Source organism: Mustela lutreola, chromosome 10, assembly GCF_030435805.1.
Source record: "Mustela lutreola isolate mMusLut2 chromosome 10, mMusLut2.pri, whole genome shotgun sequence".
NCBI classification, from domain to species: domain Eukaryota; kingdom Metazoa; phylum Chordata; class Mammalia; order Carnivora; family Mustelidae; genus Mustela; species Mustela lutreola.
Window position 1 is genome coordinate 78,336,242 of NC_081299.1, and position 26,313 is coordinate 78,362,554.

At 37.2% G+C, this 26,313-nt stretch overlaps 1 protein-coding gene across 1 annotated transcript in view; it reads left to right on the top strand.

Moving 5' to 3' along the window:
* Window positions 1-3,575: 3,575 nt before the first annotated feature.
* The window catches only part of C10H1orf146 (chromosome 10 C1orf146 homolog), a 32,780-nt gene continuing 10,042 nt past the window's right edge, over window positions 3,576-26,313 (top strand). The window contains exon 1 of the mRNA XM_059138055.1: window positions 3,576-3,690. The gene's annotated coding sequence lies outside the window, so the exon portion shown is untranslated. The remainder of the gene's footprint in view (window positions 3,691-26,313) is intronic.

The window sequence follows — 26,313 nt, forward strand, 5'->3', positions numbered from 1 at the left end:
GGGGCAAGGCATAAATAGGGAGATCTCTTAGGAGGTGATTGCAATAATCCAGGTGATTAGTGGTTCAGACCAGGGAGGTGGTAATGGTCTGGATATATTTTGAAGGTACAGGCAACAAGATTTCCTGATGGATGTGATGGGGCATATGAGAAACCGGCAAGGTATTTAAATTTAACAAGTGTGAGTTATTAACTGACATGGGGAAGACTATAGGTGGTACAGGTTTGTAGAGGGAAATTAGTTCCGTTTTGGATGTTTAAAATTCGAGAAATCTTAGGCGCCTGGGTGGCTCAGTGGGTTAAGCCGCTGCCTTCGGCTCAGATCATGATCTCAGGGTCCTGGGATCAAGTCCTGCATCAGGCTCTCTGCTCAGCAGGGAGCCTGCTTCCTTCTCTCTCTGCCTGCCTCTCTGCCTACTTGTGATCTCTCTCTCTCTCTGTCAAATAAATAAATAAAATCTTTTAAAAATTTTTTGAGAAGTCTTTTAGTGGAAATAGTAAATAGGAAGTTGTTAAACTAACCTGGAGTCCAGGGAAAAGGTGAAAGTGGAAGGAAGAAATTTGGGATTTTTCAGCATATGGATTACATCTAAAGCCATGAGTTGACAAGATCACCAAGGGAGCAAATAAAGCCAAAGAAGAAACAAATTCTAAGAACTACACTAATAGCACTCCTAAGAGCATTATTTATAAGAAAATATAAACGGTAAATCTTGTTGAAAAGTAGCCAGTGAGGTTACAGGAAAATCATGAGAGCATGCTATTGGGGTAACCAAGAGAAGTGTTTCCAAGAAAAGAAAGTAGTCAACTTTAACAAATGCCATTCATTGACTAAGCAAAATTAGTATTGAAAATTGTCTGCTGGATTTAACAATGACTATGACAAGAGCAATCTCTGTGGCTTAGTGGAAATGATAATACCTCATTGGAGGAAGTTTAAGAAAGAATTGGAGAAGAGGCATTAAAAACAGAAATTATATACAATCCTTTTGAGTTTTACTATAAAGGGGAGTAGAAAAATGGGATAGCTGGAGTGGGAAGAGAGAACAAGAGATTTTAAGATGAGAGAAATAATATTTATTTCCTAAAGCCAATGGCCCAGTGGAGAGGATAAAACTTATGTTTTATGACAGAGAGGGGAGGGGCACCTGGGTGGCTCAGCTAGTTAAGCATCTGCTTTCGGTTCAGTTCATGACCCCAGGGTCCTAGAATCTAGTCTGGCAACAGGCTCCTTGCTCCGTGGGGAACCTGCTACTTCCTCTGCCTGCTGTTCCCCTACTTATGTTCTCTCTCTCTGACAAATAAATAAATAAATCTTTAAAAAGAGAGAGAGGAGAAAACTGTTGGAACTATGTTCTTGAGTAAACAAGAGATGGGCTCTAGTGTCCACCTGGAATGTTGACCTTATTTAAAAGCATTCACAGTTAACCAGTTAATCTACCATGATGGAGAAGGAAACAAAATCTGTGGGTAAAGATGATGACGGATGGCTAGATGTGCTTGTAGGCATCTGTGGAAAGTTCACTTTTGGATGCTTTTATTTCTCTCATTTAAATATTAAGGAAGATCTTCAGCTGAAAGTGAAGATGAGGAAAAGGTGCTAAAGATTTGAAGAAAGGAGAGAAGGTATGAAACTGTTATCTAAGAGAGTGGAAGAAGGAATGGACTGGGCAGATATCATACAGCTGTAAGATAACATTAAGGGAAGATTTAAATAGTAATGACAGCACATAAACATATTGAGTGCTTGTGTTTTACTGTTGCACTGTTTTAGAAAGCTTACATATATTGACCTCTGAACTGGCACACTTATTATTCTTATTTTAAGATAAGAAAACCAAGAAGGTATCTGTGGTCACATAGCCAAATAAATGGTGGAGGCATGATATGAAGCCAGGTTGTTTGATTCCAGACTGTAGGCTATTTTTCAACACAATGAAATATTTGTCGATTGAAAAAATTAAGGACTGGGCACAGTCTTAATTTTGGCTTAGTGGCTCAGTCGGTTGGGTGACCCACTCTTGTCTTCGGCTTGGGTGATGATCTTGGAGTTGTGGGATTGAGCCCTGAGTCGGGCTCTGCACTGGGCATGCAACCTGCTTGGGATTCTCTCTCTCCCTTTCCCTCTGCCCCTCATCTCTCTCTCTAATTAAAAAAAAAAAAAAAAAAAAAAAAAAATCAAGGATAAATTAAAGGAAAGAAAGATGAACAGTCACTACTATATCCACAGTCTGTGGCTTTCTGCTAAGTCATTTTTATACTCATGTGACCTAAATGATGTTTTCCAGATCTTATACCTTGGTCTTTATGTGGAAGAGGAGCTGACGAGTTAAGGATGTGGCCTAGATATCTTATTGACTTGGGCTTGAATCTCAGCCCTTTTTTATTTTTACTAAATTATCTTGGCCAAATAACTTAATCTCTCTGAGCCCTAGTTCCCTCATCTTTAAAATGAGAATAACATATACTTTACAGCACTAAGGGACATTAATATAATCATGTGTGCAAAGTATCTGGTACAGTACTTGGTACATAGTAGGTTCTCCATAAGAATAGTTTTCTTTTCCCTCCCTATCTGGTCATTTGCCCAGAACTTGAGAACCCTCCTCAGAATGGACCCTTCTTTGTACTTGCCAGTTCCACTGCCAGAACTGGAGTCAGGGCTCTCAATCCAGCCAAGTCACCTTGTGGTATAATGGGTAGAAAGGAAAGGCTATCCTGCACTCTTACCTGTTGGGGCCCTCTGAGGCTTAATTTTAGATGCTTCTCTTAGCCCTCTGCAATTAGCCAGCTTGAAACATGAGGATCTTCCAAGGAGGGTCCTCTGGCAGAGCCAACCTTCCTGCCCACACCAGCAGCTGAATCAATTCCTTGGGTTCTGAAATCTACACGGTGTGGCTGGAGTCAGGTCTTGATTAATTTGACCTATCCAATCCTGGCTTTACTGTCCAATAGCAGCAGCAAAAGAGTGCCCCTAATTTTAATATCAGTTATACAACTCTAAACTTACAAAATGGTTACTTCAGGGAGTAATTAATCCACATTACAAAAGTGCTCCAAAGGATTTTTCCTGAAGCAGTATTGTTTTTCCCCCAGCAATTACGTGTTTTTCAAAGGAAGACCTAAATAGTTTTGCATCCCAACCATAAGCTCTAGGCAAGTGGTGGCTTTTCTTTTTCAACTTTTACGGTTCTGAACACCAGCACTTAATAATTTGCTGAGCTTCAGTCGGGTCTGAAAGCAATGGATTCCAAAAGAGTTAACACACAGGTTTTTCTATATTATAATTACAGCCACTAATGAAAATGTGAGTCTGTATTTCATAATTTGGATGAAACGAGGCCACTTTGATTTTATATTGTCAATCAGAGTAAAAGAATTGAGTCTATATTTTAGAAAGTTGTGAAAAACCAACTTCAGGCCACTAAGTGAAACGCAGCAAACTAACTCCTTACTTTTCCTTAACCACTTAGCAGCTGGTGCAAACCATTTAATCTAAGGAGTAGGAAAGGCGGAGCCGGTTAGCGAGGTCTGCGGCTGCGCGAAGCCCAGCCAGTGGAGTGCGCGCATCGCAGCTGGAGTAGCCACGACCACGCCTGGGCCTCTGTGCCCCGCCCTCCAAGCGTCAGGCTACTCGTGGAACGTTCTGGAAGTTTGAGAGCCGACCTGGGCCCAGGGACCTGCTGATTTGGTAGGTGTGTTTGCAACTAGTGAGGCTCTTCATGTTTTTCTTGCTTCCTTCACTTGAGACTGTGATTTTTTCCTCAGACGTGCCGAGGTCCAGTCTACCTCAGGGCATCAGCGGGGTGAGAGAGGATCCGCCCCACTCTTTTCTTCGTGTGGAAAGTCGTGTGGAAAGGGGTTTCCTCATATTTTTCATGTAGGATTGTAGAAATGTTTCTTTTCCAGAAGCCCTGTCGTTGTGCAGCCTGCGAATTTATATTTTATTTACTTCCAGTGTTGTCTGCGATCTGTTTCCCCGCCAACTGTGGGGGGTAGGATGTCTCGAGAATGGAAGCGGCCTGGAGATCTTGTAGGCCAGCCTCTCACGTGTCAGTTGAGGCGACTGAGTGGGAACACGATATATGGGAGATTTTTGTGTATGTGTGCGCAGGGTTAAACAGATTTGAATTTGAAAAACAAACAAAACCCTAATAGCTGGGAATACTAGGGCCTTGGAACCAGCGAAGACTTAAAAGGCCTTGAGTTCGACCTTTTTATTTTCAGATGAAGAAGCAGGCCGACTAGATGTGCAGTGATTTGCCCAGAGTCGCAGATCTGTGGTGTGGGTGAGCCGCCTGCCTGGCTGCTAGTCCAGGAACACTTCCCCAGAGATGCAGAGGGGATCCTTGCTGCCTCAACCCTCGTTTTCTTACTCATTTCTAGTCGTTCATGGTACGCTGTTGGGGATCTACTGGTTGCAGTTCCTTTCGCACTTAAAATTGCACAAAATGACTAAACCACTTGTAGCTTCAGTTAAATTGTTCACAAAACCCACATATAAGGGTATGAAGAATTAAATGACTATTTAATTATATTGACTATATATGATATACTATTTAATTAATAATGACTATATATGAAGAATTAAATGACTGTATTGAGTGAGTGTATTTAAGAGGGTGGTCATTAGCTAAACAGTAAATTAAATTGTATGGGAGGGGAAATAAAAGTTGCAGCCCTTTCCCTAGCCAGGTAGCCATTTACTCGTTCAAAAACAAATTTTTTTAAAAAGATTTTAAAAAAAATGTATTGCAAAGAGAGAGAGCACAAGCAGGGGGAAGGGTAGAGGGAGAGGGAGAAGCAGGCTTCCTGCTTAGCAGGGAGCCCAATGGGGACAGGATCCCGGGACTCTGGGATCATGACCTTAGCCGAAGGCAGACACAACCAACTGAGCCACCCAGGTGCCCCCGAAACAAATGTTTGAGTATTTACTGTGTGCCTGGTGCTGGAGATACAGTATTCAGTAAAACAGAAGGTGTTCTCTGCTCTCATAAAGCTAGTTGTCGTTCATTCATTCATGCAATAAATGAGGAAATTAGAGAACATTTGGTACCAACCCAGCAGGAAGAACTTTCTAATTATTAGATTTGTTCAGAAGTAGAATGAAACTGCCTTAGGAGATACTAACCGTAACTAAATGTGACTTTCATCTGGGTTAGTTGGTTTCTCGATTTTACTTCGAACTAATTTTGTATTAAATAACATGACAAATATTAATTTGACATTAAGATGTTTATGATTTAGGGAAAATTAAATGTGTTTATAAATAATTTTGTTGGGCAAAATATGGTAGGTGCTCAGCAGAAGTGTTGTGAGGTGGAAGGAAGGAAAGGTCTCATTTGAATTGAAGGGGATCAGGGTTTGTTTCTTGCAAGAGACAGGATTTTTAATGGGCCCTGAAGGAGAGGTAGGATTTTTTTATAGATATTCTTTTTAGAATAGTTTTAGATTTACAGAAAGATTGAGGTAAAAGTCCAGAGTATTCCTATATACTGTTTGTTTCATTTCCCCTATTACTGACATCTTGTACTATATGGTACATTTGTCACAATTAATGAACCATTATTATTGCATTATTATGAACTAAATTTTGAAATAAAGTTCATAGTTTATTATGATTTCCTTCGTTTTTTACTTAATGGTTTTTTTTCCTATTCCAGGATTTCAGTCAGTATAGCACATTACATATAATTATAATGTTTCCTTAGGTTCCTCGTGGCTGTGACAGTTTCTCACACTTTCTTTGTTTTTGATGACTTTGATGGCTTTCAGGAGTGCTGGTCAGGTATTTTGTACTATGCCCTACTATTGGAATTTGGTGTGTTTCTCAGGGTAGGACTGGGATTATGGATTATTGAGATGAAAGTTACATTATATCAGTGATATATACGATCGATGTATTGATGGCTATTAATATAGAGTTTGACCACCTGGCTGAGGTAGTACCTATCATTTTTCTCCAGTGTCTCTTGGAGGCAGTGTCAGGAGATTTGTCTCTTCTCCCCATTTAATAATTTTTTCAATCCTTTGTATCAGTATGGATGTGTGGATATTTGTTTTGTACTTGGAATTATATTATTTTTTTACTTATTTTGCTACTCACATTGTTCCAGCTTTGGCCATGGGAGTCTCTTTCAGTTGATTCCTTTACTTTTTGTCATACTCCTCTCAATGTGAGATTTTTCTTTGTTTTGTTTTTAATCACTTCCTTACTTTCTGGCACTACAGAATACTCTAGGCTCAGCTTATATATTTATTGTCCCACTCCTAGAATGAGCCATTTCTTCAAGGAGCCCTGTTTCTTTTTATTGGCAAATGGTATTAGAAACCAAAGTGATTGTTGCTGAGAAAGTATCAGTTCTTTTAGGCCCCTCTCATGACAGAGCAAGGAAATATATACTTGTGTGTACTAATTAATGCATGGCTACACGTTCATTAATAAGTATTTATGTATCTATTCATTTGTATCTCTGTTAAACTAAAAGTGATTCCATACTGATGTTGCCAACTCTAATCCATTACCACCTGAATCATTCTAGCCTTGAAAGTAGATTAAAAAGAAGATTTAAGCAAAAGTATGAAGAATAAAGTTTAAAAATGCTGTCATGAACCTTCTTGTACAGATATTTTATTACATGTTGCATGCATTTCTTTTCAGTATAAACTTGGGAGTATAATTTCTGGGTGTGTATCTTCAACTTTGGTAGATATTTCCTGTCAAGAACTCTGAAAAGTCTTAGATTCATCCTACTTGCAAGCTAACAAGTTGGCCTGATATTGTTTGATGCTGGCAGAAGATACTTGCTGCCTGGACCAGGCACAGGTTTTAAAAGAAAATTATGGCAAAAGTAGTAGCCAAAGATTTAGGTTCTTAATGGTTTCCCTGGCTTCCAAATCCCACAAGAGGTAGACATGTTGGAATAGCACAAGTGGATTTAGACACTTGGAATTGGTTACATTAACAGAGGGGAGCCCTAACTAATGAGTGATGACAAGCCTGCTCAGTGCATTTCTCAGTGTTGCTTATTGCAAATGAAAAATGACCTGGGTAAAGAGTGAAGGCCTGATATTCTTGGCATTTTCAGGAAAAAAAAAAAAAAAAAAAAAAAAAAAACCCAAAACCATGCAGGGACACTAGGGCCCATCAAAGATTACCCCAACAATGTCTAATCATCTTCCAAAATGGTTATATTAGTTTATATTTCAGTTACCCTGTGTAAGAGCCCTTGTTGCATATCTTAACCAGTTTTTTTTTTTTAACTCTCTTATTTTTGTCACTTCATGCAGCCATTCTTAACTGGATTCTGTAAGCGAATTAAACTTATAGAACATGATTTGAGTGATTATTTTTTCATTCCTTCCAAGGATGGTACAAATCTAGTACCATTCTAGATGCATAGGAGAGAACCAAGATCATGATATACCATGAATGTTTTAGGGAGGGCTTGGAAAATTATGGCTCATGAGTCAAACCTGGCCCTCTACCTTTGGAGCCAAGAATAATTCTTTATATTTTAATTTTTTTATTTTTAAAACATCTTATTTATTTATTTGACAGAGAGAGATCACAAGTAGGCAGAGAGGCAGGCAGAGAGAGAGGAGTAAGCAGGCTCTCCACAGAGCAGAGAGCCCGATGTGGGGCTGGATCCCAGGACCCTGGGATCATGACCTGAGCTGAAGGCAGAGACTTTGACCCACTGAACCACCCAGGTGCCCCAAGAATAATTCTTTACAGATTTAAGTGATTAGTAAAAATATTTGTGATGGATGAATATTATGTGAATTTCATATCTTCATGTCCTTAAATGCAATTTTAAGAAATATATTAGTTTACTTTTTGTCTGTGGCTGGCTGTATCCATGCTATAGTGGCAGAGTTGAGTCATTGCAAGAGACTATATGGCCCACAAAGCCTAAAATAGTTACTATCTGGTCTTTTACAGAAAATACAAATAAATGAAAGGACATTCTGTGTCCATGGATTGGACAACTTACATTCTTAAGATGTCCATTCTACTCAAAGGTGTATGTGACTATTAGTGCCATCTTCTCTCAGCCAGAATTTCCTGAAAAAAAATTAGTAAATATTCTCTTTTCCTTTTCACATTGGTTATTCAAAACCCAGCCAAAAATGAAGTTTAGTGCTCAGTTGCTTATATTCTCTTTCGAGCATTCTACACACTAATATATATGTTTAAATATATTTATACACCATTTTCATTCCATTTCCTTTTTTTTAAAAAATATTTTATTTATTCATTGGACAGACAGAGATCACAAGTAGGCAGAGAGGCAGGCAGAGAGAGGAGGAAGCAGGCTCCCTGCTGAGCAGAGAGCCCGATGCGGGGCTCGATCCTAGGACCCTGGGACCATGACCTGAGCTGAAGGCAGAGGCCCAACCCACTGAGCCACCCAGGTGCCCCTCCATTTCCTTTTTTAATAGATTTTATTTATTTATTTGATAGAGAGTGAGACACATGGAGCATGAGGGGGTGTTGGGGCAGAGGCAAAGAGAGAGCAGGAGAGAGAATCCTTAAGCAGGCTTCCTGCTAGTGTACAGATCCCCTCATGGTACTCAGCTGGAGGACCCGGAGATCATGACCTGAGCTGAAATCAAGAGTTGTACGCTTAACCATCTGAACAACCCAGGAGCCCCTGTTAATCCTCTTGATAGCCTTATGGGGTAAGAAGTGTTATCCATATTTTACAGATGAGGAACTGCATGAGAAGTTATGTGATTTGCCCTAGATCAAATCATTTACAATTAGTAGGTAGCAGAGCCAAGGATTCAAATCAGGGAGCCTCACTGGAGACCACACATTCAAACAGTACACCATATTGCTACTTCATGATGTGGTTTAATCCTCACAGAGGTGTTATGAAATAGGACTGTTATTTGCATTTTACAAATGAGACAGCTGAGGTTTAGAAAGGTAAAAATGACTTGCCTGAGTGCACATAACTAGTAAGTAAGTGAAGGGACCAGGATTTGAATCTAGGTACTCCAACCACAGAATTTGTGCTCTTAATTATGTTATACTGCTCTGAAGTTGGCTACACAGTCTTTTAAAGAATAACCTTTAATACCACATACTTTAATCTTTTAAAAAAATCTTTAAAAGAATCTTTTAAAGAATAACCTTTAATACCACATACTTTAATCTTTTAAAAAAATCTAAAAACTCTTGGTCCCATTTATTCTAGGTTTTAATTTAATGTTTGAGAATTCCCAGTATCTGGAACCTCTTAAAGCCATGCTGGGTGGATTGTCAAGCCAGATAAACATTGTGCTTTCCTGAGGTTGTCTCAATTCTCAGTCCAGAAAGGATTCCTAGGGCTTCCTTCCTCTCTTTAAAGACTCACTTCAGTGCTGCCCTCTTTCTCTCCTTGTACATAGAAACTTATCGATCTATCCTCACCTTGGTGATTTCTGTGCTTTAAGAAAATGAAGAATAGTTGCTTCTTACAGAAATGAAGGAGAACTCTGTTTGATAATGAGCACTCTTCTAAATTTTTTTTGTGTTTTACTTTTGTAAAAGATATTACCACTGAAAGAAGATACCATAAAAGTAAAGGTGTTTTTTCTAGCCTTATAAGCAGTGCAGGTTACTTTCACTAAAAGTTGAATGTGTTTTTCCTTTTGGAAAATAATTGGGTTATAGTAACTTCTGGGACCTTTTTCAGTGACTATTAAGGTGTTTCAAAAAGGCTAATTTTCACTTCATAACAGAGGATTAAGTTCTGTTTTCTTTGCTTGATTTTACCTGCCTGGTATTAATTTTGGTTTCCATAGCAGCAAGAGTAAGCTACTGGTAATGGAGTAGCTAGAATTGCTGCAGATTTCACAACTTCCACACAAGAGACATTTTAATATGGACCATATCTTCTTTATCCATTCATCTGCTTGGTTCTTTCCAGTTTGGCGACTGTGGCCATTGCTGCTATGAACACTGGGGTACAGATGGTCCTTCTTTTCACTACATCTGTGTCTTTGGAGTAAATACCCAGTAGTGCAATCCATCAGAAAAGATGAATACCCAACTTCTGTATCAACATGGATGGGAGTGGAGGAGATTAAGTCAAGCAGAGAGTCAATTACCGCATGGTTTCACTTAGTTGTGGAGCATAAGGAATAACACGGAGAATATTGGGAGATGGAGAGGAGAAGTGAGTTGGGGGAAATCGGAGGGGGAGAAAAACCATGAGAGACTGTGGACTTTGAGAAACAAACAGGGTTTTGGAGGGGAGGGGGTTAGGGGTTGAGTGATCCTGGTGGTAGGTATTAAGGAGGGCACGTATTCCCTGGAGCACTGGGTGTGGTACATAAACAATGAATCTTGAAACACTGAAAAAAAAATTACACAAAAAAAATTTTTAATAGCTCAAGTGTTGAACACCTGCTTCTTACACAACAAAATCTGTTAACTTAAAAATGAAACACATCATTTTTAAACATTTTTGGATCTACTTAAAAGCTTTGAAGAGATTCAGGCATATTTTACGTATATATTTAATATGTACATTAAATACATAATGTTTATAATATATACTTATGTAATATACGTTAGTTATATATACTTATGTAATCTGTGGTATATGTAATGTATAATTATGTTATTAATCACATATACATATCAATACATATTATGTTATAATACATACAAATTACATAATACATATTTATATATAATAAAATACATAGAATACATAATATAAAAATTATTGAGGTGTAATTGATGTATAATGAATTGCACTGGATGATATGATGTTTTGATACATTTATACAATTGTGAAACCATTACTGCTAATCAATACAGTGAACATACCCATCATCCCCAGAAGCTTTTTCCTGCATGTTTGTATTTTTCCCTTCTGTCCCCATTATTCCATCATCTCATAACCATGGTTCTGTTTTCTATCACTGTAGATTAGTTTGCATTTTCTGGAGTTTTATTTGGAGTTTTATGAAGAATATATTCTTGATAAAAATCATTTACCAGATATATGTTTTGCAAATTTTTTTTTCAATCTGTGGCTTCTATTTGTATTTTCCTAATAGTGTCTTTTGAAGGGGAGAACTTTTTAAACTTTGATTAAGTTCAGTTATCAACTTTTTTTGTATGGATTGTGGTTTTAGTGTCATATGTAAACATTTTTGCCTGACTCAAGGGTACAAAGATGTCCTATTTTTTTTTTTAAAGATTTTATTTATTTATTTGACAGAGAGAGATGACAAGCAGGCAGAGAGGCAGGCAGAGAGAGAGGAGGAAGCAGGCTCCCTGCTGAGCAGAGAGCCCGATGCGGGGCTCGATCCCAGGACCCTGAGATCATGACCCTAGCCGAAGGCAGCGGCCTAACCCACTGAGCCACCCAGGCGCCCCTAAAGATGTCCTGTTTTTTTCTATACCATTTACTGTAGTTTTATGTTTTACTTATACGTCTGTGATCCATTCTGAGTTAACTTTTGTATATGATGTGAGGTAGGGATCCAAGTTTTCTTTCTTTTTAACTTATGGAAATCTAATTGTTCCAACACCCTTTGTTGAAAAGACTATCCTTTCTCCATTCAGTTGCTTTGGCAGTTTTGTCAAAAATCATTTAACCATAAATGTAAAGTTTATTTCCTTATTTAATTCTAATGATATATAAGTAAACACTTAAGCCAATGCTGCAGTCTCGTGTTTGCTGTGGCCTTATAGTAAGTTGTGAAATTAGGTAGAGAAAGTGAAATTTTGTGTTTTTTTTCCAAAATTGTTTTGGCTGTTCTTGGTCCTTTGAATTTTCATATACACTTTAAGGTCAGCTTGACAAGTTCTGCAAAAACAAAGAAACTAGTAGGATTTGTGATAGGGAATGTATTTATTAAATCTGTAGATCAATTTGGGAAGAACTGCCTTTACAAATACTGAGTTTCCAATCCAAGAACATGGAATGTCTTTATATATATATAGGTCTTCTGTTAACTTCTTTCAACAGTGATTGGCTGTTTTCAAAACGTAAGTCTTACACTTATTTTGTTAAGTTTATTTAAATTATTTTATTTTTTTATACTATTGTGAATGCAGTTTTCTTAATTTCATTTGGAAAATGTTTTAATTGAAGTACAATTAAGATACAGTGTTGTATTAGTTTTAGATGTACAACATACTGATATGACAATTCTGTACATTACTGAATACTCACCATGATAAGTGTAGTCACCATTTGGCACCATACAATGTTATTAGTATTACTGACTATATTACCTATGCTGTACTTTTCATTTACCTGACATTTATTTTAGAACTGGGAATTGTATCTGTTATTCTGCTTTATCTATTTCACTGCCTGCCCTGAACCTTCCCCCTGGAAACTCCTAATTTGTTTTCTGTATTTCAGTGTCTATATTGTTTTTTTGTTTGTTTTGTTTCTTGTATTCCACATATAAGTGAAATCATATGGTATTTGTGTTTTTGTTTCTGACTCATATCATTTAGCCTAATGCCTACTAGATCATTTGCAAATATCTTCTCCCATTCAGTAGGTTGTCTTTTTGTTTTGTTGATGGTTTCTTTTGCTGGGCAAAAACATTTTATTTGCTGTAATCCCAGTAGTTTTGGTTTGGTTTGGTTTCCTCTGCCTTAAGGAGACAGATACCTAAATATGTTGCTAAGGCCTGAGAGATTATTGCCAGTGTTTCTTTTAGGAGTTTTATGGTTTTAAGGTCTCACAATTAGGTCTTTAATTCATTTTGAGTTTATTTTTGTGTATAGTATAAGAAAGTGGTCCAGTTTCATTCTTTTGCATGTGGTTGTCCAGTTTTCCCAGCACACTTATTGAAAATGCTGTCTTTTCTCCATTATACACATTTTTGCTTCCTTTGTTGTAGATTAATTTGGCCTTATAAGAATGGGTTTATTTCTGGGCTCTCTATTCTATTCCATTGTGCGTCCAATTTTGTGCCAGTATCATACTGGTTTGATGACTCTTGCTTTGTAGTGTATCTTGAAATCTCGGATTGAGATACCTCCAGTTTTATTCTTTTTTCTCAAGATTGGTTATTTGAGATTTTTCATATTTACATACAAATTTTAGGATTATTTATTCTAATTCAGTGAAGAATGCTGTTGGTATTTTGATAGGGACTGCTTTGAATCTGTAGGTTGCGTGGGTTAATATGGATGTTTTAACAATATGGATTCTTCTAATTAATGAGAATGGTAATTGTGTCATCATCAGTTTCATCAGCAATGTCTTATAGTTAGCAGAGTATAGGTCTTTTATCTCCTTGGTTAAATTTCTAGGTATTTTGGATTGTTTGTTTTTTTCCATCTGTAAATGGCTTATTTTATTCATTTCTCTACTACTTTGTTATTGAAGTATAGAAATGCAAAATTTTCTATGTATTAATTTTGTATTTTGCAACTATACTGAATTCATTTATCAGTTCTATTTTTTTTTTTTTTTAGTAGAAACTTTAGGGTTTTATATGTGTAGTATTATGCTGTCTGTGAATAGTGAGGGATTTACTTCTTCACCAATTTGGATGTCTTTTTTTTCTATTTCTTGTCTGATTGCTGCAGTTAGGACTTCTAGTACTGTGCTGAATGAAAGTACTGAGAATGGATTGCTTTGTTTTGTTCCTGACCTGCAAATTTTGTTCCTGACAGTTTGCTTTGTATTTCACCTTTGAGTGTGATGACAGCTGTGGGGTTTTCATTTATGGCCTTTATTATGTTGAGATATGCTCCCTTTGAACTCATTTTCTTGAGAGTTTTTAATCACGAGTGGATATTGTATTTTGCCAAATTTTTTTTTGCGTCTTTTGAGATGATCATACTCTTCTTATTCCTTTTTTTTTTTTTATTAATGTGATGTATCACATTGATTGATTTGCCAGTATTGGACTACCCTTGCATCCCTGGAATAAATCCAACTTGTTCATGGTGAATGACTTTTTAAACATATTGTTGAATTTGATTTGCTTAGATTTTGTTGCGTATTTTTGCATTTATGTTCATCAGAGACATTGGGCTATAGTTTTCTTTTTTAGTAGTGTCTGTCTAGGTCTGGTATCAGGGTAATGCAGGCCTTGCGGAATGAATTTGGAAGTTTTCCTTTCTCTTTTATTTCTTGGAATAGTTTGAGAAGAACACGTGTTAACGCTTTTCTAACTATATATGTATTTATCTTTAGAAAGGTTTTTAAAGTTTTTATTTTAATTCCTGTTAGTTAAGATACAGTGTTATTTTAGTTTCAGGTGTACAATATTGTGATTCAACAATTCCATACATCACGCAGCACTCATCATGGCATGTATACTTCTTAATCTCCATCACCTTTTTAATCCACCCCCCCATTCCTCTCTGGTAACCATCAGTTTGTACTCTAGAAATGGGTTTAATTTTTCTAGTTTTTTTAAAATGGAGTAAGGTGCCAATTTGAGACCTTTTTGAATTTAGTCTTTTAAAGCTATAAATTTCCCTCATACTGGTTTAGCTATATCTCATAAATTTTTGATATTTTTATTTTTGTTCTCACTTAGCTCAAAATATTGTCGAATTTCCTTTGTGATTAGTTTTTTGACTCATGTATTTCTCGGGTGAGTTTAATTTCTTTATATGAAGAAATTTGTCTTATATTGATTTCCAATTTAATTCTCTTGTGTTAGAGGACATACTTCTTATGGCTTTTGTTTCATGTATTTTGGGTCTCTGTTAATGGCAGTGCACTTACAGTTGTTATATATCCCTAATATATGGACTCATTCATCATTGTAAAGCATCTCTCCTTGTCTCTAGTGATGTTTCTTGTCAATTTTGTTTTTTATTAATATAGCTACTCCAACTGTCTTACGGTTACTGTTTGCATGATGCATCCTTTTTCTATTTTAGGAATTTTCATTCCATTTACATCTTTGAATCTAACACAGCATATAGTGGATTTTGCTTTGACTGGAATATTTTATCTGTTGACAGTTAATATAGCAGATTTATGCTTACTATTTAGGTTTTTAAAGAGATATAATCCACATAACACAAAAATAACCATTTTAAAGTGAATTAAAATGAATTTTTAAAGTGAATTAGAGTGAATTTTAAACTCAGTGATATTTTAGCATATTCACTAAGCTGTACAACAATCACCACCATTAAATTTACAATTTTATTATTTGTTCTTTTTTTTTGTTTTTGTTATTTGTTCTTTATATGTATTTGTTGTTTCTGTTACTTTTTTACTACCATTTTTGTGATATATGAATATATTTTAATTACCACTTTAATTTCTCTGTTAATTTCTTTCCTTTTATTAAGTTTTTTTTAGTGCTTTCTCTTGAGATTACAATATGCTTATTATTATTATTTCAGATTAATACTTTTTCTTGGCACTATAAAATGGATTCTCCCACTGTGGGATATTAGAATGACTTGCTTACAACCAAAATAACTTATTTTGTTACTAGAAGCCTATTGTTAATATTGTCAGCATATCTTTTTTTTTTTTTTTTAAGATTTTATTTTTTGACAGAGACACAGCAAAAGAGGGAAAACAAGCAGGGGGAGTGAGAGAGAGAGAAGAAGCCTTCATGCTGAGGGGCTTGATCCCAGGACCCTGAGATCATGACCTGAACTGAAGCAGATACTTAATGACTGAGCCACCCAGGCCCCCCTGTTGTCAGCATATCTTATCACTAATTTATAGGAACATAATTCATTGACCAACTACTTAGTAATCACTATTGTGTTAAGTGTTAAGGGAGTATAGTAAGGAGTTGAATTCATATCTTAAGTAGAGGGAAATCCTCTAATGATATTATTTAGGGAAAGGTAATTGTGGGATAGTATTTGTCTGAGAAGGTTTTCTAGATTGAGATGGGAAGTTTGCATATGCGGGGATTAGAGGGAGTATTTTAATGAGAAACCTGAGAGAATTTTGGAAGAGTTTAGAATAAGGATGGTATATATAAATGACATCAATGGAAGTAAAAGGAATTAATCAAAATACCATATGCTTCTTATCTCAAATGGCACATTGACCTCATTTGTTTATCTTTTCTTCTTCTCCATACATTTGAAATGATAGTAAGGATTTTTCAAATTAGCAAACTATTAATAAGGAAAGAGTAAAGTAGCAAGTCAGAAACTTAAATGAGTATGAGGAAACAAAGAGAGGAATGGTAATCAGTTTGGTTATAAAAGAAAGTTATCTGAGTGCCTACAAAGGGAGAAATTAATGAGAAGAGAGGACCTTTGACTCATGGACAAGAGGCTGAGTACTGTACTTGGAAGCATCAGGTATTGGTGCACCTCAAGAGCAGAGTGTGGAAAGAGAAGATTATTGAAAGTTCATAAGGAAATATTATTAGAACTTCCTTGGGTTCTCTTCTCCATCCTGAACATTCAGGAGAATTCATCCTACAATTCTTCTGTGGAGAAGGCTGGAGGTTTGTTTCTGGAGACATTCATCTGGGAAGATGGATTTGGGAATATTGGGCACATCTCTTACCTTATAAGAGATGTCTTCTGTAACCATCCAACATAAATCAGTAGCCTCCAGCACTCATTCTCCATGTACTCTGACTTATTTTTCTCCATGGCACACATTGCTCCCTTCCATCACTCTCTCCTTATCACCTATATTTGTCTTTTTTTTTTTTTAATTGCTGGAATCATCTGACTAGAACAGAAGCTTCATGAGGGTGGATGTTTGTTTGTTTTGTTCACTGTTGTGTCCATATTCCCTATCATATCAAATACATAAATATTTTTAGTAATAAATACATAAGTAAGAACAATTAAGGATCACTAGAAATTTGAGGGAAACTTCCGATGAAAAGTAGATTAAAGAATCAATAAAAGAGGTATGTAGAAAGCTGAGACAATGTGGACAACAGAAGAAAACTTTTAAAAAGTGTAGTTAGTTACCTCAGAGTGATGAGAGATACTGAATTCATAAAACAAAGGGATGCCATGAAGAAGAGTGATTGAAGAATAAGAACTACTAACAAAAAATATATATATACATGTGGTAGTTTAAATTTTAAAAAATAAAACTCTTGGCTTCCGGTTTCTAGTCCAGCATGTAAAGAGCATGGGAACTACTAATTCCATCCTAACAAGTAAAATGCTGAACAAACTGAAAAATCAACGACTCAAATCTGTCAGAGAAGTGAGGTCACAGGGTAAACTTCTGTGCCCCAAATTGTAGAGATAGAAGGATTGATAATGAAGAATCACTTACTGGAGCAGAAATCAATAACCAGGAACCTCTGCAGATACCAGTACTGGGATGGGATGGGAAAACCTAAAGTATAATTGAAGAATTGCCAGGAGGCACTGTGTCAATAAGTGGGGAGACCCACTAATTAGGGTGCCCTGCCTTAATATGAGCTGTCCAAGCAGAATCCCATCGACTAGGTGGTTTAAACAACAGACATTTATTCTCTCACAGTTCTGGAGGCCTGAAGTCCTAAGATGGGGGAGCCATCCTGGATGGATTCTGGTGAGAACTTTCATCCTAGCTTGCAGACAGTGGGCCTCTTTTTTGCTGTAGAATCTCTTAAGGGCACTGATCCCATCATGAGGGCCCCACTGTTGACTTCACCTCATCAAAGCCTGATTATCTCCCAAAGGACCCATTTTGAAATACCATCATATGTGGGACTAGGGCTTCATTATATGATTTTGGTGGAACATCATTCAGTCCATAGCAGGCCCCCACACTTTTGTGAGTTCTACCTCTGGGAGCACTACCAGCTTCTCACAGTGAATGTTGAAGAAAAATTCTTTTGTGCTTCTGGCAGGGGAAGAATAAAAAATTTTTGAAATATGTGAGAGCATCCTGTTCTTTAAAATTCTGACTTCAAGATAAGGCACCTGAGTGGTTCAGTTGGTTAAACATATGATTCTTGATTTCAGATCAAGTCATGATTCCAGGGTTGTGAGATCAAGCCCTGCTTTGAGCCCTGTGCTGGAGGTGGAGCCTGCTTAAGACTCTCTCCTCCTCTCTCTCAAAATAAATAAATAAATAAAATAAAATAACTAAAAAAAAGTCTTCCCTCAAGAGAAGCTACTTTACCAGAACCTAACCCTCTTGGTATTTTCTCATAGACTAATCAGTATGGGTAAAGCGAAATACCAGTGTTAGCCTGCTCAGGCATCCTGTCCCACCTAAACAGGGGGAAAAATTCTGAGAAACACTAGTGAAATTCACAGCTTAGCAGTGCAGGCTCCTGAAAAAACTGAGATGTAATAGTAGGACTATAGAATCCTCCTCCCTTTATACCTTACCGCTGTGTCAGCAAAAGCCTGTGTACCAGTTTCTTTTACCAAATAGGTCATGTTAGGCTTTCAACAAAAAACTAAGGCATACTAAAAGGGAGAAAACATAATTTGAAGAGACTGCATCAGAGTCAGGCCAAGATATAACAGGGATGTTGGAATTATCAGACTAGGAATTTTAAACAACTGTAATGGCTACATGGGAGGATGTAATGGGAAAAGTAGACAATATAACAAGAACAGATGGGTAGTGTAAGCAGAGAGATGGAAATTGTAAGAAAGAATAAAAAAAGATGTGTTAGAAATAAAAGAGAATGTAACAGAAAAAAAAACAGGAAAAATGCATCTGGTGGACTCATTAGTAGAATTGACACAGCTGAGGAAAGAATCTCAGAGCTTGAGAATATGCTAATAGAAACTTCCAAAACTGAAAAGGAAAGAGAAAAAAGACTGCAAAAACTGAGCAAAATATCCAGGAACTGTGGGATGATTGTAAGTGTAACATATGTGTAATGTGAATACCAAAAAGAGAAGAAAGAGAAAGAAACAGAAGAAATTTTTGAAGCAGTGACTAAGAATTTCCATTTCCCCAAATTAATGCCAGACACTAAACCACAGATCGAGGAATCTCAGGGAACACCAAGGATGATAAATGACAAAACAACAACAAAACAAAACCCCATCTGGACATATCATACTCAAACTACAGAAAATCAAAGATAAGGAAAAAAAACCTTTAGAGCTGGTTAGGAAAAATCACCTGGAAAATGAAAAAAAAAAAAAAAAGAAAGAAAGAAAAAAACAGTAGAGAACCAAGATCAAGCTATGAGATCTAATACCCAACTAATAGCAGTTGCAAGGGGGAAAAAAAGAATATTGGGAATATTAAATAAGTATTACAAAGTAGTTTTCTAGAATTGAAAATGAGTATCCAGATTAAAAGGTCTTGCTGAGTACTTAGCACAATGCAGGTAAAAAGATCTACCCAAAGACACATTTGTGTGAAATTTCAGAAAGCTAGAGATTAGGAAAGATGCTAAACATTAAGGTATTAAAAAAGCTTCTGGATAAAACAAATGAAAAATGAATCACAGAGTAGGAATATGAATTAGCATGAAATGTGCACAGCTACATGGGTTATCTAGAAAACAACAGAGTAATATTTATAAAGTTCTGAAAGAAAACATATAGGATACACAGGCACAAACATATATAAATACATGTATAAATATTTATAAATACCAATCAAATATGTAGATAGGATAAAAATTTTCAAATATTCAAGGGCTCAAATTACATGTGTTTATATTATTTATTTGCTGCACATACTCTTTTTAAGGGAACTTCTAAAGAATGTTCAGTGAAACAAAAAAATAAACCAAGGAAAGGGAAACATGGCTCTAACACAGGAGAGAGGTGATAGGAAGTCCCAGAATGACAGCTAGTAAGTCAGAGAAATATCTAGTTTATATCTGCAGAAATGAGAAGGGATCTCTAGGGAGACAACTGCATAATATTCCAGTGTTTGTATGTATGTGTGTGTGTGTGTATGTGTGTGTATACCACATCTTTATCCATTCTTCTGTTGATGGACATCTAGGCTCTTGTCCACTCTCCGGACAGTGGACAAAAAATAGTTTGGCTATTGTGGACACTGCTGCTATAAACGTTCAGGTGCACATGCCCTGTTGGATCACTACATTTGTATCTTTGGGGTAAATGCCAAGTAGTGCAATAAATAATAGAAAAATGGTCTTTTTTCCATTGTACATTTTTTCCTTTTTTGTTGAAGAGTAGTTGGCCATAGAGTTGAGGGTCTATTTTTGGGCTCTCTATTCTGTTCCATTGATCTATGTGTCTGTTTTTCTGCCAGTACAATACTGTCTTGATGATGACTTCTGTGTAATAGAACTTGAAGTCTGGAATTGTGATGCCACCAGCTTTGCTTTTCTTTTTCAGCATTCCTCTGGCTATTCAGGGTCTTTTCTGGCTCCATACAAATTTTAGGATTATTTGTTCCATTTCTTTGAAAAAAGTTGATGGTATTTTGATAGGGATTGCATTAGATGGGTAGATTTCTCTAGGTAGCATAGACATTTTCACAATATTTGTTCTTCCAATCCATGAGCATGGAACGTTCCTCCATTCTTGGTGTCTTCCTCAATTTCTTTCGTCAATATTCTATAGCTTTCTGAGTACAGATTCTTTGCCTCTTTGGTTAGATTTATTCCTAGGTATTTTACGGTTTGGGGTGTAATTGTAAATGGGATTGATTCCTTAATTTCTCTTTCTTCTGTCTTATTGTTGGTGTATAGAAATACAGCTGATTTCTGTGCACTGATTTGATATCTGGACACTTTACTGAATTCCTGTACAAGTCCTAGCAGTTTTGGGGCAGTCTTTAGGGTTTTCCACATAAAGTATCATATCATCTACAAAGAGTGAAAGTTTGACTTCGTCTTTGCTGATTTGGATGCCTTTTATTTCTTTTTGTTGTCTGCTGAGGCTAGGACTTCTAGTACTATGTCGAATAGCAGTGGTGATAATGGACAGCCCTGCTGTGTTCCTGACTTTAGGGGGAAAGCTCTCAGTTTTTCCCCATTGAGATTGATACTCGCTGTGGATTTTTCATAGATGGCTTTGATGATATTGAGGTATGTACCCTCTATCCCTACACTCTGAAGAGTTTTGGTCAAGAAAGGATACTGTACTTTGTCAGATGCCTTTTCAGCATCTATTGAGAGTATCATATAGTTCTTATTCTTTCTGTTATTAATGTATTGTATCACATTGATTGATTTGTGGATGTTGAACTGAACTTGCAGCCCAGGAATAAATCCCATGTGGTCGTGGTGAATAATCCTATTAATATACTGTTGGATCCTACTGGCTAGAATTTTATTTTTATTTTTATTTTTTTTTAAAGATTTTACTTATTTATTTGACACAGAGAAAGAGTCACAAGTAGGCAGAGAGGCAGGCAGAGAGAGAGGGGGAAGCAGACTCCCTGCTGAGCAGAGAGCCCGATGCGGGGCTCCATCCTAGGACCCTGAGATCATGACCTGAGCAGAAGGCAGAGGCTTTAACCCACTGAGCCACCCAGGCATCCTGTTAGCTAGTATTTTGGTGAGAATTTTTGCATATGTGTTCATCAAGGATATTGGTCTGTAATTCTCCTTTTTGATGGGATCTTTTCTGGTTTTGGGATCAAGGTAATGCTGACCTCATAAAATGAGTTTGGAAGTTTTCCTTCCATTTGTATTTTTTGGAACAGTTTCAGGAGAATAGGTATTAATTATTTTTTAACTGTTTGGTAGAATTCCCTTGGGAAGATGTCTGGCACTGGGGACTTGGGAGATTTTTGATTACCATTTCAATTTCCTTACTGGTTATGAGTCTGTTCAGGTTTTCTATTTCTTCCTGGTTTAGTTTTGGTACTTTATAGTCTCTAGGAATTCATCCATTTCTTCCAGATTGTCCAATTTGCTGGTGCATAAGTTGTTCATAATACGTTCTTACAATTGTTTATTTATTCAGTGTTGGTTTTGATCTCTTCTCTTTCATTCATTCTCTTTTCTTCTTGGTAAGTCTGGACAGGAGTTTATATGTCTTATTAATTCTTTCAAAGAACCACTTTCTAGTTTTGTTGGCCTGCTCTACTGTTCTTTTGGTTTCTATTTCATTGATTTCTGCTCTTATCTTTATTATTTATCTTCTCCTGCTGGGTTTAGGCTTTCTTTCCTGTTATTTCTCCAGCTCCTTTAGGTGTAGGGTTAGGTTGTGTATTTGAGACCTTTCTTGTTTCTTGAAAAAGGCTTGTAGCGCTATATACTTTCCTCTTAGGACTGCCTGTGCTGCATCCCAAAGATTTTGAACAGTTTTGTTTTCATTTTCATATACTTCCATGAATTTTTTACATTTTTCTTTAATTTCTTGGTTGACTCATTCATTCTTTAGTAGGATGATCTTTAGCTTCCATGTATTTGGGTTCTTTCCAACTTTCCTCTTGTGATTGAGTTCAAGTTTCAGAGCATTGTGGTCTGAAAATATGCAGGGAATGATCCCAGTCTTTTGCTACCAGTTGAGAACTGATTTGTGACCCAGGGTATGATCTATTCTTGAGAATGTTCCATTTGCACTAGAGAAGAATGTGTATTCTGTTGCTTTGGGATGGGATGTTCTGAATATATCTGTGATGTCCATCTGTTCCAGTGTGTCATTTAAAACCTTTATATTCTTGTTGATCTTTTGCTTAGACGATCTGTCCATTTCAGTGACAGGGGTGTTAAAGTCCCTATTACTGTACTATTGTCGCTATGTTTTTTTATTTTATTATTTGGCTTATATAATTGACTGCTCCCATGTTAGGGGCATAGATATTTAAAATTGTTAGATCTTCTTGTTGGACAGACCCTTTGAATATGATATAGTGACTTTCCTCATCTCTTATTATAGTCTTCAGTTTTAAAGATTTTATTTATTTATTTGACAGAGATCACAAGTAGGCAGAGAGACAGGCAGAGAGAGAGAGGAGGAAGCAAGCTCCCTGCCAAGCAGAGAGTCCAATGCGGGACTTGGTCCCAGGAACCTGAGATCGTGACCTGAGCCGAAGGCAGAGGCTTAACCCACTGAGCCACCCAGGCGCCCTATAGTCTTCAGTTTAAAATCCAATTTGTCTGATAAAAGGATTGCCACCCCAGCTTTCTTTTGATGTCCATTAGCATGGTAAATGGCTTTCCACCCCACCACTTTAAATCTGGAGGTGTCTTTGGTTCTAAAATGAGTCTTTTGCAGACAGCATATCAGTGGGTCTTATTTTTTTATCCATTCTGATATCTGTGTCTTTTGATAGGGGCATTTAGCCCATTTACATTCAGGGTAACTATTGAAAGATGAATTTAGTGCTATTGTATTACCTGTAAGGTACTGTATGTTGTCCCTGTTCCTTTCTGGTCTTATTACTTTTAGGCTCTCTCTTTGCTTAGAGGACCCCTTTCAATATTTCCTGTAGGGCTGGTTTGGTATTTGTAAATTCTTTCAGTTTTTGTTTGTCGTGGAAGCTTTTTATCTCTCCTATTTTTTTAAAGATTTTATTTATTTATTTGACAGAGAGACAGAGAGGGAACACAAGAGGGGGAGTGAGAGAGGGAGAAGCAGGCTTCCCACTGACCAGGAAGCCCAATGCGGGGCTTGATCCCAGGACCTTGGGATCATGACCTGAGCTGAAGGCAGACGTTTAATGACTGAGCCTCCCAGGTGCCCCATTTCTCCTTCTATTTTCAGTGACAGCCTAGCTGGGTATAGTATTCTTGGCTGCGTATTTTTCTCGTTTATTGCTCTGAATATATCATGCCAGTCCATCTGGCCTGCCAGGTCTCTGTGGATAGGCCTGCTGCCAGTCTAATATTCCTACCATTGTAGGTTACAGATCTCTTTGTTCCTGAGCTGCTTTCAGGATTTTTTGTTGTTGTTGTCTCTGAGACTTGTAAATTTTACTGTTAGATAACAGGGTGTTAACCTATTTTTATTGATTTTTGAGGGGGATTCTCTGTGCCTCCAGGATTTTGATGCCTATTTCCGTCCCCAAATTAGGGAAGTTCTTCATTTTAATTTGCTCCAATATTCCTTCTGCTCCTCTTTTGTTCTCCTTCTGGGATCCCAGTAATTCTGATATTGTTTCGTCTTGTGGTATCACTTATCTCTCAAATTCTTCCCTCATGATTTGGTAGTTGTTTATCTCTCTTTATCTCAGCTTCTTTATTCTTTATCATCTTGTCTTCTATATCACTAATTCTCTCTTCTGCCTCATTTACTCTGCAGTAAGAGCCTCCATTTTTTTTGAACTTCATTAATAGACTTTTTGATCCCAACTTGGTTAGATTTTAGTTCTTTTATTTCTCCAGAAAAGGATTCTCTAGTATCATCTATGCTTTTTTCAAGCTTAGCTAATATCTTTATAATTGTCATTCTTAACTCTATTTCTGACATCTTACTAATGTCCTTACTAATTAGGTCCCTGGCAGTCGGTACTCCTTCTTGTTCTTTTTTTTTTTTTTTTTTTTTTTTTTTGCGGTGAGTTTTTCTGTTTTGTCCTTTTGTCCAGAGAAGAATAGATGAATGAGAGAGAAAAATGGTAAAAGGATAACAAAGACTCCAGAAAAATATACACTAAATAAATCAGAAGAGACCCACAACTGGTAGAAGAAAGGAAAGTAAAGAGGAAAAGAATATGAACAGGCTGGTGAATAGAATGGAACCACACACTAGATTTTGGGTGTATTTTGATCTTTTAGAAGAAACTGCCTCACAAAAATTTAAAGATATACATATATATATATATATATGTATATATATATATAGGTAAATACAATGAAGGGATGGAATATGACAGTAAAGATGAAAATTAAAAAAGATTTTAAAAGAGGAATTGATGAGAAGTTGGTTGAAAAAAGAAAGAAAGAGAAAAAAAAGGGAGAGAATGTGATCAGGCAGGAGACTAGATTAAAGCCATACAGTAGATTTAGGGTATATTTTGGTCTGTTAGAAGAAACTGTATCCCCAAATTAAAACAAACACACACACATAGAAAAAATAAGGTTAAATACAACGGACGGGTAGAATATGATTGTAAAAATGAAAATTAAAACAGATTTTTAAAAAATGTATTGATAAGATGTTGGTTAAAATAGGAAAATGGAGGGGCGCCTGGGTAGCTCAGTGGGTTAAAGCCTCTGCCTTTGGCTCAGGTCCTGATCTCAGGGTCCTGGGATCAAGTCCCGCATCAGGCTCTCTGCTCAGCAGGGAGCCTGCTTCCCTTCCTCTCTCTGCCTGCTTGTGATCTCTGTCAATAAAAAATAAAAAATCTTTTTTTAAAAGATTTTATTTATTTATTTGACTGAGAGAGATTACAAGTAGGCAGAGAGGCAGGCAGAGAGAGAGAGGAGGAAGCAGGCTGAGCAGAGAGCCTGATGAGGGACTTGATCCCAGGACCCTGAGATCATGACCTGAGCCGAAGGCAGCAGCTTAACCCACTGAGCCACCCAGGCACCCCAAAAAATAAAAAATCTTAAAAAAAAAAAAAAAAAAAAAACCAAACCAAAAAAAACCACCTCTCTCCTTTAAAAAAAAAAAAAAAAAAAAAAGGAAAATGGAAAAATAAAAAAGAAAATTAAAACTTTTTACCTTTGACAGACTAAAGTATCATGGGAAAAAAGCCATGAATTCTATGTGCTGTATTCCCCTAGCACTGGAGTTTTGCAGTTCTCATTGATTGGTAACCTTGTTCTTGGCTGAATGTTCTTGCTGATACTCTGGGGGCAGGGCCTGTTGCTATGATTCCAAGGTGTAATTTCACTGCCCTTTCTAGGAGGCAGGATAAGTAATTTGCTCAGTTTTGCTCTCAGTAGCTTTTGTTCCCTGAATACTTTCTGTTCAGCTTTGGAGGATGAGAATGAAAGTGGTGGCCTCTCAGTCTCTGGCCTGGAGGAGCTGAAAGCTCAGGGTCCCATTCCTTAGTGTGCCTTCAGAGAAAAGCAGTCACTCCTCTATCTCTGGTCTCTGGCTGCACTCTGTGCTCACCCAGCCTGTGACTGAGCATTCCTATCTCTGGCATATGGCACCGTTTGGAGTCTCCAAACCCTGCCAATTCCTGCAGTGCACTCCTGTGCCACTCTTCCTGGTGGAGGAAGTGGTGGGGGTCTCCCCAGATCTGTACTTTTGGGGTCCTTGCTCAAAGAGCAGTGGCCCGACTTTGCCAGGGATCATGGTTTATGGCAACCCCGAACTGAGAGCCCACTCCTTGGCTCTGTCTTTGCAGCCAGCTTCCCTGTTCTGGTACCTGGGAGCTCTGCCACACTCAGGCACCCTCAGTCTTTCTGTGATCCTGAAGGTCCTGAGACACATTGTCCCTGCAAGGACTCCATCCCCCACTTAGCCTCTGAGCAACGTCCCTCAGTGAGGTGGACTTCTAAAAGTTCTGATTTTGTGCTCTGCTGCTCGATCACTTGCCAGGAGCCGGCTGATGGAGGCTCCCTCCCCCCGAGGTCTGTCTTC